This window comes from Canis lupus, chromosome 26 (genome assembly GCF_011100685.1).
Source record: "Canis lupus familiaris isolate Mischka breed German Shepherd chromosome 26, alternate assembly UU_Cfam_GSD_1.0, whole genome shotgun sequence".
Taxonomy (NCBI): domain Eukaryota; kingdom Metazoa; phylum Chordata; class Mammalia; order Carnivora; family Canidae; genus Canis; species Canis lupus.
The window spans coordinates 26,719,280-26,735,566 of record NC_049247.1 but is presented as its reverse complement, the minus strand read 5'-3'; the positions used below and the strand labels follow the sequence as shown (position 1 = coordinate 26,735,566).

At 45.4% G+C, this 16,287-nt stretch overlaps 1 protein-coding gene across 1 annotated transcript in view; it reads right to left on the bottom strand.

Moving 5' to 3' along the window:
• Window positions 1-16,287, bottom strand: part of LOC119869150 (immunoglobulin lambda-1 light chain-like) — a 1,083,218-nt gene that overhangs the window by 988,963 nt on the left and 77,968 nt on the right. The gene's annotated exons all lie outside the window — the stretch shown is intronic.

The window sequence follows — 16,287 nt, the reverse complement described above, 5'->3', positions numbered from 1 at the left end:
TAAAATTGTCCGGCATATGAGGAATGATATGAAAAGAACATTAGTGATCTGTTATTTCCAACATCCTGGGCCCTGACTCATTGCATTGGTAAGTGCTCCATTCACTGTCCCTGAAGAAAAAAGGGCCTTTGTGGAAATTGTCCTAGAATATTGAGATGATTTGTGAATATAGGACCAGAGACCATAGATACTACCAAAAATAAGGCTTATCCAATGTCATCCCAAATAATGGGATAAAGGGAGAATATAAGTTGAGAAGAAAGGGATCAACCCATCTCATCAAAGGTTCTGGAGCTCAGGGAATGACCGGCAAATCCTGGGTCACAGGAGGGTTGATCCAAGGGGGGTGGTGGCAGGAATCTAACTGGATTGCAGGTGACACAGGCTAGACTTCTGTTCTTCTTGGCATCCCCTCCTCACCGACACCACCATGATTGAGCAGCTATTTGCTCTGGAAATTAGACCAATCAGGTTTGTATCGAGATAAGCAAGAAAGGGGGTGATTGTCATAAAGCCTGTATTTGACTTCCAGTAGCAGGGTTGGAGGAAGGTAGAACTTGAGATGGTGTGGGACTTGGGGTGGGGACAGGGGAGGAGGGAGTCAGACAGAGTGGAAGGGAGATATGTATCTCTTTTACCCATGTAGCAGTAGCTCTCGGGGGCATGGTGGTTCAAGCCAACTGAGCGACACTGATAATTTGTCCTCATCCTGGAACCCAGTGATGGTCAAGGAGAACAGGTTGACCAACCCCATGGCAGAAATCAGGCTGTAGGACAGGAAGTTCAGTCAAGGCTGTGCTAGCTCTCAACTCAGGTCTTCTCCAGAAAGCTCCTTACTATGGTAATACCCATTTCACTGTTCTTCCCTCTGAAGTAGCAAAATCCTAGTTTTGAGTATTCGTGACAGCTTCATTGGCAAAGGGATTTCCAGCAATTATTGTGATTTCTCCTTCCTGGACATCCAATACATCTCCCTCCACCCAACTGTTGCAAAGCATCAGTTTGTACCAGAGGAGAGGAGGCTGCTGCAGGTTGCTGAGGATGAGGAACAGGCCTAAATGAGGTTGCCCATGGTCCTGAGTGGTGTCAGCTGTAGGAAGTCATATCCACAGGACTACTTCACCCACGAGCCCCTGGTCCCCAGAGTCGAGCCCTTCTCTCCCAGGCTTGTCATATACTCTCCACTGTCTCCAGGGAAATAAAGTGTGCTCTTTGTGAAAATTATCACCTCTTTACAGACTCTCTCAGACTCCATCTGATCAGTGATTCAGGAGACCAGGGCACAGAGGAGTCTGATGACATGGCCTGCTCTGAGTGGGACTCAGGAGGCAGTGGAGGGAGCAGAAGTGAAAACCCACTTAAGACACTGTGCATGAGCCTCTGCCAGGCCCTGAGGGGCACCAGGCTCCTGGATCTCACCAGGGGGCACAAGGGGCAGCTCAGCCTCTGCCCAGCCCCTCAGGCCAGGGGGGCTCCCCCAGCTGGGAGGGTCCCCTTGCAGGCCCAGAAGGATGCACAGTGCCCCCCTGCTGATTACATGTCCATCTCAGGGTCCTCAGTGTCCTAGGTTTATAACCAGATCTGTGACACCAGCACTCAGCAGTGACCTGAAGGACTGTGTGAAGCACCCTGCGGGGTCCGATGTAAAGAACATGGATACAGTGTCTGATTTGAGAGCGTCCCACATGGAGGGAAGTCATCCAGAAATAAGCACTCCTGTGAGAGGGGGAATGACTACAAAACATAAATTATGCAAAAGACAACCTATCCCACTCCCTGGGACATTTATGGGGCTCCTCCAAGGTGGGCCTTTCAGTGTATCTCAAGAGACGAGTGACCATGTCCTGCACATTGAGTCATAGAAGAAAAAAACAAAAAACGGCATGAAGATGCTCCAAACAAGCTGGCAGGCAGTGATTTCACAGAAGAAACACCATCTGGTGATAATGTGGCCCGAATATACAGGGGGACATTACAGGGCAGCTCTGAATAAACCATGTGGTTGGGGCAGAGCAACTGCAACAGAAACAGAGCAGGCAGGGATGGAGGTGGCTGTGTTCGCAGGATCTGATCAGGCCTGTGCAAGAGGAGGAAGGTGAGGAGAGAAGGGGGAAGAGGAATGTGGGAATGTGGTTTGATGGGCCCCGTCAGAGGGTGCTGCTGTCACTGCAGGAGAACCTCAAGTAGGGGGAGGTTTCGCTGTGCATGAAAGAGTAGAAGATCTGGGGAAGGAGCAAAAACACTATTTCCTAGCTCAGAATTGGTGGACCCTGACCCTGAGCGGCAGGAGAAATGCCCATGACCCGAGGTTGGTGTCCAGGCCTGGTGAGCACACCCCGGGGTGGGTGTGGCTGTCTAGGGGGACAGGAGCCTGGGGGAGAACCATGGGCCACCTCCCAAGTATAGGAGAGGAAAGAAGAGTCTGGAGGCAGTGTCCCTCGGTCCAGGCTGGCTCCCTGGGGCCGTCCCTGCAGCGTACCGGCAGCATTTGGGGAAATGAGTCCTCCCCTCTGCTGAAGGTCCTCAGGGGTGAGATGGGTATTGGATGAAGTGAGACCTGCCCCCTCTTCATGTGTCCCTTTGAAATATTACAGAAGGTGCTGATGAAAGTGAACATGTGTTAGGGGGGATGCTTGCAGACCTTCACACCCCAGGGGGAGGCAGAGTCAGGGAGGAGCATGAGCTGAATGTCCAAAGTCAGGCTGCAGTGCCCTGGACAGTGAATTTCATGCAGAAGTGGAGATGGAGACGAACACAAACCTTTTCACCACCTGCACACCCTCAGGACCCCAGCCACAGGAGGCGGAGCTGGGGGCTCTCTCTCATCCCTTCAGCCTCCAGGGAAGGAGCACTTCATTCTGGTCACTGCTGTCCACCCCAAACTTCTTATGGTGTCTGTCATGGGAAGGAGGCTGGGAAGACCCCCCTGAGCTCTGGGGGCCTGAGGCTGACAGAACGTGTGCCCTGGGCCCAGACTCAGGCAGAGGCTGAAGTTCATGACTGGGACTGGCAGGTGTGGATCTCATTCATTTTGGGAATATAAATAATAGTGAAAGGGAATAGAAGGGAAGAGAGGAGAACTTCCTTTCTATGTCTTTTTGGAATCTTGGTCTAGAAAGGGTTGTTGTGAGTGACTTGAGGATAGAAGGGAAGGTGGAAGCACCCCCTCCAGGGCAGTGCCCAGGATGGACCTAGTCCCAAGGTGGCAGCAGCAGGAGCAGGAGAAGCAGAAGCCACAGGCTGAGCCTGAACAGATGTTGGGTTCCTGCTCCCAGCAGATGAGAAAGGGGTTTGCTCCCCATTTTCACAGGTCTGGGGCTCAGTGTGAGCCCCAAGAATTTTGTCCCAGGAGGGGCTGTGAGGAGCAGCTCCATCTTCAGACCATAGCCCTAGTGATGTTCATGAAGCTAGAGTTGCCAGACACGGAGCCAGAGAATGGATCCGGGCCACCAAGTGATCTAAATGTATTTCTAGATAAGGATTTAGGCCCATTCATGGGAGCCGTTGTTACCAGGACACACCACTGCACACCTCTGATGAGCTATGTCTCAGACAAACCTGGATTCTGCATGTCTGTATCAAGCCTTGACCTGCATGAACTCATTGCCCAGGGCAGCCTGTCCCTGGCAGCCAGGAATGTCTGTTGAATCTGAGAAAATCCTATCACGTGTTCATGCCAAAGATGGATTTTGGGAACTCAGTTTAAGAGAATGGGGATATATTTTGTAGATAAACTTTCTTGGAGTGTATCTCAGACTCCAGATTACACCAAGGAAATAAAGGAACCAGCTGACAGCCAAGGAAAAAGGGCTGCAGAGGAAACCCCTTTGCTGTGGGGACAGCAGGTTTGTGTCTCACTTCCCCATGGACCCAGAGCACTGTGTGAGCATCAAGACGATCATCCCATGCTGAGCAGTAATACTCAGTCTTGTCCTCAGCCTGGAGTCCAGAGATGGGCAGGGAGGCTGAGCTACCAGTTCTGGAGCCAGAGAATCGATCAGGGACCCCAGAGTTTCTGGTTTCATCATAAATGAGGAGACTGGGTGACTTTCCTGGGGACTGTTGGTACCAGCCCACTTAAGTATGAATTTTCATTGCATCATAATCATTGTTGCTAGGGAATCCAGTGCAAGAGATGGTGACCCTCTGGCCCAGTGACCCAGAGACTGAGGGCTGCTGAGTCAGGATGGACTGGGCCCAGGACCCTGCAAGGGGGAAAGATACAGAGAGGGTGATGCTGAGGCCTGAAGACAAAAGAAGAATGCAGGATCCCATGTGTCCTCCCAGGCCCTAGTCCCCTGTTCCCACATCCAGTAACCTGTGCAGTGAGTGAGGAGGCTGAGAAGGAGAGGGGACCAGGCCATGGTGGAGGTCATCACTGATCCTGCCCTCTGTGGTCCCACAGTTGAACAGAGCCTCCCCTCATCTCTCCCTTCCCCTCTTCATCCTCTGAGAAAGGGAGGGGCCATCCATGCAAATGAGACACCAGCCCTTTGACCCCTCCCTGACCTTGGGTCAGGTGCCTCTGCCAGAGGATATGAGGGGGGTGGACATGGGAGAGGTTGTTTGCGGCCCCAGGGTGTGGGGATTTCCTCACTGTGAGCAGAGGGCATAGGCAGTGCCAGGTGGCAGGTCCCAGCTCTGATCAAATCTGATTCCTAGGAAATGGAACCAAGTGCCCTCTGGTGCATGGTACCAGACATGCCCTCAACTGATTGGTGACTAAAAACCATAAGAGAAAATTTCTATCTTTCCTCTTCTCTGTCCAATATTTTTTCCATTAAGGACTTGCCAGCTGTCCCATTAGGCGTCTTCCCATCACCTCAGTGTAGACTTTATGCTCTACTCAGAGTTCTCAGGTGACTCCAACCATGGTGCTCTCAGCTCTATATGGGTCAGGACTGAGCTGGTGTTTCTACACATAGTACATTTTTTTTATAAATTTAGTTTGTATTGGTGTTCAATTTGTCAACATATAGAATAACACCCAGTGCTCATCCCGTCAAGTGCCTCCCTTAGTGACGATCACCTAGTCACCCCATCACCCCCCACCCATCTCCCTTTCAACTAACCCTTAGGGGAAAAGGATAGAAAATAGGTGGGAAAAATTAGAGAGGGTGACAAAACATGAGAGACTCCTAACTCTGGGAAATGAACAAGGGGTAGAATGTCATATATCTTTACACACATGATCATATATGACCAGTCAGATTTAGGGAACTAACATTGAATTTATGGATCCAATAAAGCCTCTTGGGGATATCAGCCTGCCACCTTCTTACAGAGTTTCGAACCATTTAGCAGGTCCTGTCATGACCATGACAGGAAGGTCATGTTCTGGCAGGCACAGGAATCCTGGGATATTTTGGTACTTCAAGAACAGACACCTGGGTATGTACCCAAGTGTATACGTGTTGCAGGTTAAGTCTGATGACAAGTATTTGGCACAAGTTTTGGCTTGGATTCTATACTGGGGGAGCTGTTTAAACATTTAACCAGAGGCTTTTCAGAAGAGTTGCAGCAAGGCAGGTTTTAACAAGAGCCTATATGTTCAAGTGCAAAACTTGCTGCAAATATGTGTATAATCAGATAGGTTATTTTTGAAACTCTTCAAATTCAGTGAACTAATTTGTATATTTTTTATTTTTTTATTTATGATAGTCACAGAGAGAGAGAGAGGCAGAGACATAGGCAGAGGGAGAAGCAGGCTCCATGCACCGGGAGCCCCGATGTGGGATTCGATCCCGGGTATCCAGGATCACGCTCTGGGCCAAAGGCAGGCGCCAAACTGCTGCGCCACCCAGGGATCCCTGAACTAATTTATATTAATTCAGCTATATTTAGTAGAAATATGGGTGGTTATTGAGAAGAAATATATTTCCATGACACATCTGAGTAAATACATGATGCAATTCATGATCATTATAACCTGAACTTGACCCCGATTTCTTCTAGCTTCCTAAAATCTCTGGCTACAAGTCTGAAAACTAACAAGTTGATATTTTTTTAATAATAAATTACTTTTTATTGGAGTTCCATTTGCCAACATACAAAATAACATCCAGTGCTCATCCCATCAAGTGCACCCTTCAGTGTCCGCACCCAGTCACCCCCAACCCCCGCCCCAACTCCCTTCCCACCACCCCTAGTTTGTTTCCCAGAGTTAGGAGTCTTCATGTTTCTGTCTCCCTTTCTGATATTTCCTACCCATTTCTCCTCCCTTCCCTTCTATTCCCTTTCACTATTATTTATATTCCCAAAATGAATGAGACCATATAATGTCTGTCCCTTCTCCGACTGACTTATTTCACTCAGCATAATACCCTCCAGTTCCATCCACGTTGAAGCAAACGGTTGTGTATTTGTCATTTCTAATGGCTGCTGTGAAAATTGGACAGCCACGTGCAGAGAAGAATGAAAGAAGACCATTTCTCTTAAACCATACACAAAGATAACTCAAAATGGATGAAAGATCTAAATGTGAGACAAGAATCCATCAAAATCCTAGAGGAGAACACAGGCAACAATCTTTTTGAACTCGGCCACAGTAACTTCTTGCAAGATACATCCACGAAGGCAAAAGAAACAAAAGCAAAAATGAACTATTGGGACTTCATCAAGATAAGAAGCTTTTGCACAGCAAAGGATACAGCCAACAAAACTACAAGACAACCTACAGAATGGGAGAAGATATTTGCAAATAGCATGTTGATTTTTCCCTAAACCTTTGGAAGTGGACTCAAACTGCTCTATTCCTGAACTCTTTAAAAGTAAATGCGACCAAATTGCTGTATGAGTTCTAGCAATCTTGGGGTGGAGACTTTTGGGTTTTCTATGTAGAGCATCATGTCATCAGCGAAGAGAGAGAGTTTTGACTTCTTCTTTGCCAATTTGAATGCCTTTAATGTCTTTTTGTTGTCTGATTGCTGAGGCTAGGACTTCCAGTACTATGTTGAACAGCAGTGGTGAGAGTGGACATCCTGTCTTGTTCCTGATCTTAGGGGAAAGGCTCCTAGTGCTTCCCCATTGAGAATGATATTTGCTGTGGGCTTTTCGTAGATGGCTTTTAAGATGTTGAGGAATGTTCCCTCTATCTCTACACTCTGAAGACTTTTGATCAGAAAATGGATGCTGTATTTTTGTCAAATGCTTTCTCTGCACCTAATGAGAGGATCATATGGTTCTTGGTTTTTCTCTTGCTGATATGATGAATCACATTGATTGCTTTACGAGTGTTGAACCAGCCTTGTGTCCCGGGGATAAATCTTACTTGGTCGTGGTGAATAATTTTCTTAGTGTGCTGTTGGATCCTATTGGCTAGTATCTTGTTGAGAATTATTGCATCCATGTTCATCAGGGATATTGGTCTGTAATTCTCCCTTTTGGTGGGGTCTTTGTCTGGTTTTGGAATTAAGGTGATTCTGGCCTCATAGAACGAATTTGGAAGTACTCCATCTCTTTCTATCTTTCCAAACAGCTTTAGTAGAATAGGTATGATTTCTTCTTTAAACGTTTGATAGAATTCCCCTGGGCAGCCATCTGGCCCTGGACTCTTGTGTCTTGGGAGGTTTTTGATGACTGCTTCAATTTCCTCCCTGATTATTGGCCTGTTCAGGTTTTCTATTTCTTCCTGTTCCAGTTTTGGTAGTTTGTGGCTTTCCAGGAATGCGTCCATTTCTTCTAGATTGCCTTTATTGGCGTATAGCTGCTCATAATATGTTTTTAAATCGTTTGTATTCCTTGGTGTTGGTAGTGCTCTCTCCTTTCTCATTCATGAATTTATTTTTTTTTTTTATTATTAATGATAGTCACAGAGGAGAGAGAGAGAGAGAGAGGCAGAGACACAGGCAGAGGGAGAAGCAGGGCTCCATGCACCGGGAGCCTGACGTGGGATTCGATCCGGGGGTCTCCAGGATCGCGCCCTGGGCCAAAGGCAGGCGCCAAACCGCTGCGCCAACCCAGGGATCCCTCATTCATGAATTTATTAATTTGAGTCTTTCCCTCTCTCTCTTTTAAAAAGGTTGGCTAATGGTTTATCTATCTTATTAATTCTTTCAAAGAACCAACTCCTGGTTCTGTTGATCTGTTCCACAGTTCTTCTGGTCTCGATTTCGTTGAGTTCTGCTCAAATTCTAATTAAGTCTCTTCTTCTGCTGGGTGTAGGGTCCATCCATACAGGAAGAGGGCAAGATGGCTGAAGATTAGGGTCCTCAAATCAACTGTCTCCACCAAATTACCTAGAAACCCTTCAAATAATCCTGAAAATCTATGAATATGGCCCTGAGATTTAAAGAGAGACCAGCTGGAACACTACAGTGAGAAGAGTTCGTGCTTATATCAAGGTAGGAAGACAGGGAAAAAGAAATAAAGAAACAAATGCATCCAAGGGGGAGGGGCCCCACGAGGAGCCGGGCTAAGGCCGGGCGAGTGTCACCAGGACAGGAGAGCCCCGTCCAGGACAAGCAGGAGCTGCACCAATCCTCCCGGGCGGAAAGGCACCTGAAGGGGGTTATAGCAGGACCCCAGGAGGGCGGGGATGCCCTCGGGCTCCCTGGGACACTAACGACACCTGCACGTGCAGGACGAGTGCACCATACCCGGTGGCCAAGCTCCCTAAGGGCTGCAGCATGCACAGTGGACCGGAGCAGCTCAGAGGGACTTGGACGGTGGCTCTGGTGGAGGAGGCTGTGTGGCAGGAGCAGCTTGGAGGGGCTCGGGGTGGAGGAAGAGGATCCGTTGTGGTGGCGGTTGCGGGCTCCGGTTGCAGCTTGGATGGGCTCGGGCAGCGGCTCCTCGGAGGGGGCTGCGCGGCCAGGAGCACGAATCCAAAGCGCAGGCTGGGAGCCCAAGGCGCCAGGGATACAGCCCGGGATCCAGCCTCCCCCCGGGACAGGCAGAGGCCGGGAGGGCCCAGGACAGCAAGGACGCTCCTGCCCCAAGCTGAGCAGAATGGCAGCCCCGCACCCCGGAGCCTCCAGGCCTGCAGGTCAAGTGCCTCAGAGTTCCTTGTGGGGGCTGAATCCATGTTTCCAGAGCTGCTGCCACCACCATGGTTGTTCCTCCTGGGACCTCAGGGGGTAAACAACCCTCACTGAGCCCTGCACCAGGCAGGGGGCAGAGCAGCTCCCCCCAAGTTCTAAGACCTGAATATCAGCACAACAGGCCCCTCCCCAGAAAACCAGCTAGAGGGACAAGTTCCAGGGGAAGTCAAGGGACTTAAAAGTATACAGAATTAGAAGATACTCCACCGTGGTTTTTTTTCTTTTTGATTTCTGTTTGCTTCCCCCACCCTTTTTCCCTTTCATCTTTTTCTTTCTCTTTCTCTTTTCTTCTCTTTTTTTCTTTTTCTCTTCCTTTTTTCTTTTTTCTTTTCTCTTTTCTTTCCTTCTTTCTCTTTTTCTCCTTTTCCCAATACAACTTGCTTTTGGCCATTCTGCACTGAGCAAAATAACTAGAAGGAAAATCTCCACCTCCAAAGAAAGAATCAGAAAACAGTCCTCTCTCCCATACAGTTACAAAATCTGGATTACAATTCCAGTCAGAAAGCCCACTTCAGAAAGCCACTATCATACAGCTACTGGTGGCTCTAGAAAGAGCATAAAGGACTCAAGAGACTTCATGACTGCAGAATTTAGATCCAATCAGGCAGAAATTAAAAACAATTGAATGAGATGCAATCCAAACTAGAAGTCCTAACGACGAGGGTTAACGAGGTGGAAGAACGAGTGAGTGACATAGAAGACAAGTTGATGGCAAAGAGGGAAACTGAGGAAAAAAGAGACAGACAGTTAAAAGACCATGAGGTTAGATTAAGGGAAATAAATGACAGCCTGAGGAAGAAAAACCTACATTTAATTGGGGTTCCCGAGGGTGCCAAAAGGGGCAGAGGGCAAGAATATGTATTTGAACAAATCCTAGCTGAAAACTTTCCTAATCTGGGAAGGGAAACAGGCATTCAGATCCAGGAAATAGAGAGATCCCCCCCCCCTAAAATCAATAAAAACCATTCAACACCTCGACATCTAATAGTGACGCTTGCAAATTGCAAAGATCAAGAGAAGATCCTTAAAGCAGCAAGAGACAAGAAATCCCTGACTTCATGGGAGGAATATTAGGGTAACAGCAGACCTCTCCACAGAGACCTGGCAGGCCAGAAAGGACTGGCAGGATATATTCAAGGTCCTAAATGAGAAGAACATGCAACCAAGAATACTTTATCCAGCAAGGCTCTTATTCAAAATGGAAGGAGAGATAAAGAGCTTCCAAGACAGGCAGAACTGAAGAATATGTGACCACCAAACCAGTTCTACAAGAACTTTTAAGGGGGACTCTTAAAATTCCCCTTTAAGAAGAAGTTCAGTGGAACATTCCCACAAAAACAAGGACTGAATAGATATGATGACACTAAAACTCATATCTGTCAATAGTAACTCTGAACGTGAACGGGCTTTATGTCCCCATCAAAAGGCACAGGGTTTCAGACTGGATAAAAAGCAGGACCCATCTATTTGCTGTCTACAAGAGACTCATTTCAGACAGAAGGACACCTACAGCCTGAAAATAAAAGGTTGGAGAACCATTTACCATTCAAGTGGTCCTCAAAAGAAAGCAGGGGTAGCCATCCTTATATCAGTTAAACTAAAATTTACCCCGAAGACTGTAGTGAGAGATGAAGAGGGGACACTATCTCATACTTAAAGGATCTATCCAACAAGAGGACTTAACAATCCTCAATATATATGCCCCGGATTTGGGAACAGCCAAATATTTAAACCAATTAATACCAAAGTGAAGAATTCTCTGATTGATGCACATGAAGGAATAATAGGTCTGGCGAGGAAGGAGTTTCTCTCTTTGTTTCTGACCAGTGATGTTGGCAGGAGGAGAAGAGAGATATGCCTCTAGCTCTTTGCTTCCTCAGAATGTGGCTCCCGGGAAAGACACCCTCCTCCTTAAAAGCAGCCTTTTTCTGCTGTTTTCCCCAGCTCCCCCTCCAACCTCCAGGCTCTAACATCTCCCCCATCTCCTCATTGGACCATGATTCCCTTTTTCTGAGAACAATGATATCCAGAGAATACTCCTCCAGATTTGACACACACCTAGGGACTGTTGGATTATTTGAAGGTGGAGAAAAAAAAGCATATTTCACTCCAATGAAGCATCTTTTTTTTCTATTTACCCTGGAATCATGCAGTCAGTAACCTATATATTTCTGGTATAAATTATTTCCCAGATAATTATATCTTATTTCATTGATTCCTATGTTCTCTGCTGAACTTTCAGATTCAAATTAAGAAGTTATAGAAATTCTTCAGTATTGTGTCTCTAGAGTGAGAGCCAGATATTCATAAAGTACCTAATTTTCAAATATGTTGTAATATCTGAATTGTATATAAACATCTAAAACACATAGGTATAGATGGGATTTGATATTTGAATAACAAAAGGTCAGATTGTGAAAATAAGGATAATTCGTGTTGAGGAGGACAGGGGACCATCTAAGTGAGTCCTTAGGGTAGGAGGTTGTCAAAAACCAGCAGTCCTCCCTTGAGATGTGTGGGTCCGCCCCACATCTGAACTATCCAAGTGAGGGAGGGTCTGAATGAGGATTCTGGAGAAGGTATATGGACCTTAAACAAAATTAAGATTCCCTTGAGAAGATGCATCTTCTCATATGAGGTAGTGGCCTATCCCCATACATCTACTCCACATGTTTGCCCATCTCTACTTCTGGTCTTAGTAAAGGCAAGTATAAGAAGGAGAAGTTGGAGACAGAATTATGAAACTCTGTCATAGAAAATCATCGTTCAGGAATAGGATCACTCTGGGCCTGTTAAATGCGTTCTTAATGGAATCCCAGGTGAAGGTGAGATTCCACCCTGTCATCTGAGAATGGAGGTGATTAGTGTTTGGGAACCAAGTCAATACCAGAGGGATAAGAGGTCAAAAGTATGAAGATGCCCAGGAGAGGAGAGAAGGTTCAGCAAAAAGTGCAGGTGAGGGAGGGCCATCTAAGGCAAAAAGAACGGACTTCCTCTGCCTGGACTCTTGCAGGTTCCCCGGCACAGAGTCCCTACCCCTCCACAGGGGAGCTCTCTGAGGAATCTGCAGAATGCTCTAGAGTGAATGGCTGAGGTATCGAGGACAGCTGCATGGATACAGAGAACCTGGGAGAAGATTGATCCTTTCACAGCTCAGGCTACTGTCAGGTCAGAGAAGCCCCTGTGAACTGAACGACTTGTCATCTGCCACTCACCTTAGTCTTCCAATTTGAGGGAGCTCCTCCTCACCCCTCTGTGGACACCACCCAGTGATTCTTCCCATCACAAGCCTCCTATCCTCAGTTGCCCTCTCTGACATTTGGTCACTTGAACAGAGACCTAATCATGCTGACTATGTAGTTCTTGGTGCTCATGTGTGCAGAGTAGAAATAGGTGGGAGTTCTGGAATCCCACATGGTTAGGGCAGGGGGTCACCATGGTGGCTACCATGTCCTGTAAGTGAGAGCATGGTCTGCTCTCTGAGATACACTGGGTAACAGGTGGTGTTCTCATGTGCATTTCAGGTCACAATTGGGCCTTGAACGATGAAGGAAATATGACAGCACAGTCTCTTGGGCACCACTATGATATCTAGGGACAGTCTTGCTCCTTCTTTCCTTTTGCTCTTGGAATGGAGTCACTCATGACATATGGGGTCTTATTCCCCATGAATGTTCCATACATCAGAATGTAAGGAATGGTTATTAAATTATTTCCCAGATAATTATACCTTATTTCAAATTCATGGTAATGGCTCTTGTCACAGGAAGAAGGAAGAGATGATGTCGGTCTACATATGGGTTGAAGGAAAGCCATCATCTAGTTTCTATAACCAGAGGGTTATAGAGTCACTGCACAGGAGAGCCTCAAATTGGTGGAGTCGTTGGTCCGAGTCCCACTGGAGCAGGGTCAGGCCCTTCTCACGTGTGAAGAAGGTTGGCATCAGCTCTCTTTTCTTCTCAGTTGCCCAGAGCTCCCTGGTTGTCCCAACAATTGTGTCCCGTATTTATCAAAATGGTGCTTCACAGTCAGGTTTTTCAGTGACAGAATAAGATAAACCTATTTAAAATTTTAAATGATGGGATCCCTGGGTGGCCGCAGTAGTTTGGCACCTGCCTTTGGCCCAGGGTGCGATCCTGGAGACCCGGGATCCAATCCCACATCGGGCTCCCAGTGCATGGAGCCTGCTTCTCCCTCTGCCTGTGTCTCTACCTCTCTCTCTTTCTTTCTCTGTGACTATCATAAATAAATAAAAATTAAAAAAAATTAAAAAAATAAAATAAAAATTTTAAATGATGATTATGATACTCAATTAGGGAAATAAGTAATGAAATGTGGAGAAAAATAAATCACGAAAACAGGTATACTTTATTAAGAAGAAAAAATGAAAAAAAAAGAAGAAAAATGGTCCAAGAATGCCTAAATAGACCAATTTCCTTAGAAAAAATACACAATATAATTAGAAACCGTTCCTCAAAAGGTATAAGATACAGTCAGCTTCAGAAAAAAACGAATGAAAAATGAATATACAACAATTCAAAATCTTTGGGATACAGCAAAAGCAGTCCTAAGAGGGAAATACATCTCAATACAAGCATCCCTCAAAAATTTTGAAAAAAACAAATACACCAGATAACCCTCACACCTAAAGGAACTGGAGAAGAACAGTAAATAAAACCTACACCAAGCAGAAGAAGAGAGCAGAACTCTATGAAATAGAGATCAGAAGAACTGAAGAACAAATCAACAAAACCAGGATTTGATTCTTTGAAAGAATTAATAAGATAGATAAACCGTTGGCCATCTTTATTTAAAGGAAGAGATAAATGACTTCAATTAATAGAATCATGAATGAAAGAAGAGAGATCACAACCAATACCAAGGAAATACAAACGATTTTAAAAACATATTATGAACAGCTATACACCAATAAGTTAGGCAACTCTAGAAGAAATGGATGCATTTTCTGGAAAACCACAAATTACCAAAACTCTGACAGGAAGAAAGAAATAGAAAACCTGAACAGGCCAAAAGCCAGGGAGGGAAATTGAAACAGTCATCAAAACCTCCCAAGACACAAATGTCCAGGGCCAGATGGCTTCCCTGGGGGAATTCTATCAAACCTTTATAGAAGAAATAATGCCTTTTCTACTAAAGCTGTTGTGAAGGATAGAAAGGGACAGAATACTTCAAACTATTTTTGTGATGCCAGTATCACCTTAATTCCAAAACCAGGCAAAGATCCCACCAAAAAGGAGAATTAGAGACCAATTCCCTGACGAACACAGATGCAAAAATTCTCAAAAAGGTACTAGCCAATAGGATCCAGCAATATATTAAGAAGATTATTCCCCGTGGCCAAGTGGGATTTATCCCCGAGATGCAAGGCTGATTCAACACTCGTAAAACAATCAACAGGATATATCACATCAAAAGAGGAAAAACAAAACCATATGATCCTGTCAATAGGTTCAGAAAAAGCATTTGACAAAATACAGCATCCATTCCTGATCAAAACTCTTCAAAGAGTAGGGATATAGGGAACATTCCTCAGGGTCTTAAAAGCCATCTATGAAAAGACCACAGCAAATATCATTCTCAATGGGGAAACACGAAAGCCTTTCCCCTAAGATCAAGAACATGACAGGGATGTCCACTCCGTACACCATTGCTATTCAAATAGTACTAAAAAGTCCTACATCCACAACCAGGCAACAAAAAGAAATAAAAGATATTCAAATTGGCAAAGAAGAAGTCAAACTCTCCCTCTCTGCAGATTACATAATGCTGTACAGAGAAAACCCAAATGACTCCACCCCAAGATTGCTAGAACTCATACAGCTATTCAGCAATGTGACAGGATAACAAAATCAATGCGCAGAAATCAGTGGCATTCTATGCACTAACAATGAAACTGAAGAAAAAGAAATTAAGGAGTCAATCCCATTTACATTTGCACTCAAAACATAAGATACTAGGATAACAAGAAGAAAAAGGTAAAGCATCTACACCCTAAAAACAACAGAACACTTCTGAAATAAATGGAGGAAGACACAAAGAGATGGAAAAAAATTCCATGCTAATGGATTGGAGGAATTAATATTGTGAAAATAACTATGCTACCCAGGGCAATTTATACGTTCAATGCAATCTCTATCAAAGTACCATAGACTTTCTTTCTTTTTTTATTGCAGTTCAAATTGCCAACATATAGCATAACACCCAGTGCTCATCCCATCAAGTGCCCCCTTCAGTGCCTGTCACCCAGTCACCCCCAACACCCGCCCACCACCCTTTAATCCACCCCTTGTTTGTTTCCCAGAGTTAGGAGTCTCTCATGTTCTGTCTCCCTCTCTAATATTTCCCACTCATTTTCTCTCCTCTCTCTTTATTTCCCTTTCACTATTTCTTATATTCCCCCCAAATGAATGAGATCATATAATGTTTGTCCCTCTCTGATTGACTTACTTCACTCAGCATAGTACCCACCAGTTCCATCCATATCGAAGCAAAATGGTGGGTATTTGTCATTTCTACTGGCTGAGGAATATTCCATTGTATACACAAACCACATCTTCTTTATCTATTCATCTTTCAATGGACACCAAGTCTCCTTCCACACTACCATGGATTTTCTTCAGAGAGTTGGAAGAAAGCATCTTAGATTTGTGTGGAATCAGGGGATCCCTGGGTGGCGCAGAGGTTTGGCGCCTGCCTTTGGCCCAGGGCGTGATCCTGGAGACCCAGGATCAAGTCCCACGTCAGGCTCCCGGTGCATGGAGCCTGCTTCTCCCTCTGCCTATGTCTCTGCCTCTCTCTCTCTCTCTCTCTGTGACTATCATAAATAAATAAAAAAAAATTAAAAAAAAAAAAAAAGATTTGTGTGGAATCAGAAAAGACCCTGAATAACCCGGAGAATATTGAAGAAGAAAACCAGAGCCAGGGCATGACAATGCCATATTTCAGGTTGTACTACAAAGTTTTGATCATTAAGACAGTGTGGTACTGGCACACAAACAGACACATAGATCAATGGAATAAAATGGAGAACCCAGACATGGGCCCTCAACTCTATGGTCAATTAATATTTGACAAAGTAGGAAAGACTATCCAATGGAAAAAGGACAGTCTCTTCAATAAATGGGGCTGGGAAAATTGGACATCCACATGCAGAAAAATGAATCTAGCATATTCTCTTTCACCATACACAAAGATAAACTCAAAATGGATGAAAGATCTAAATGTG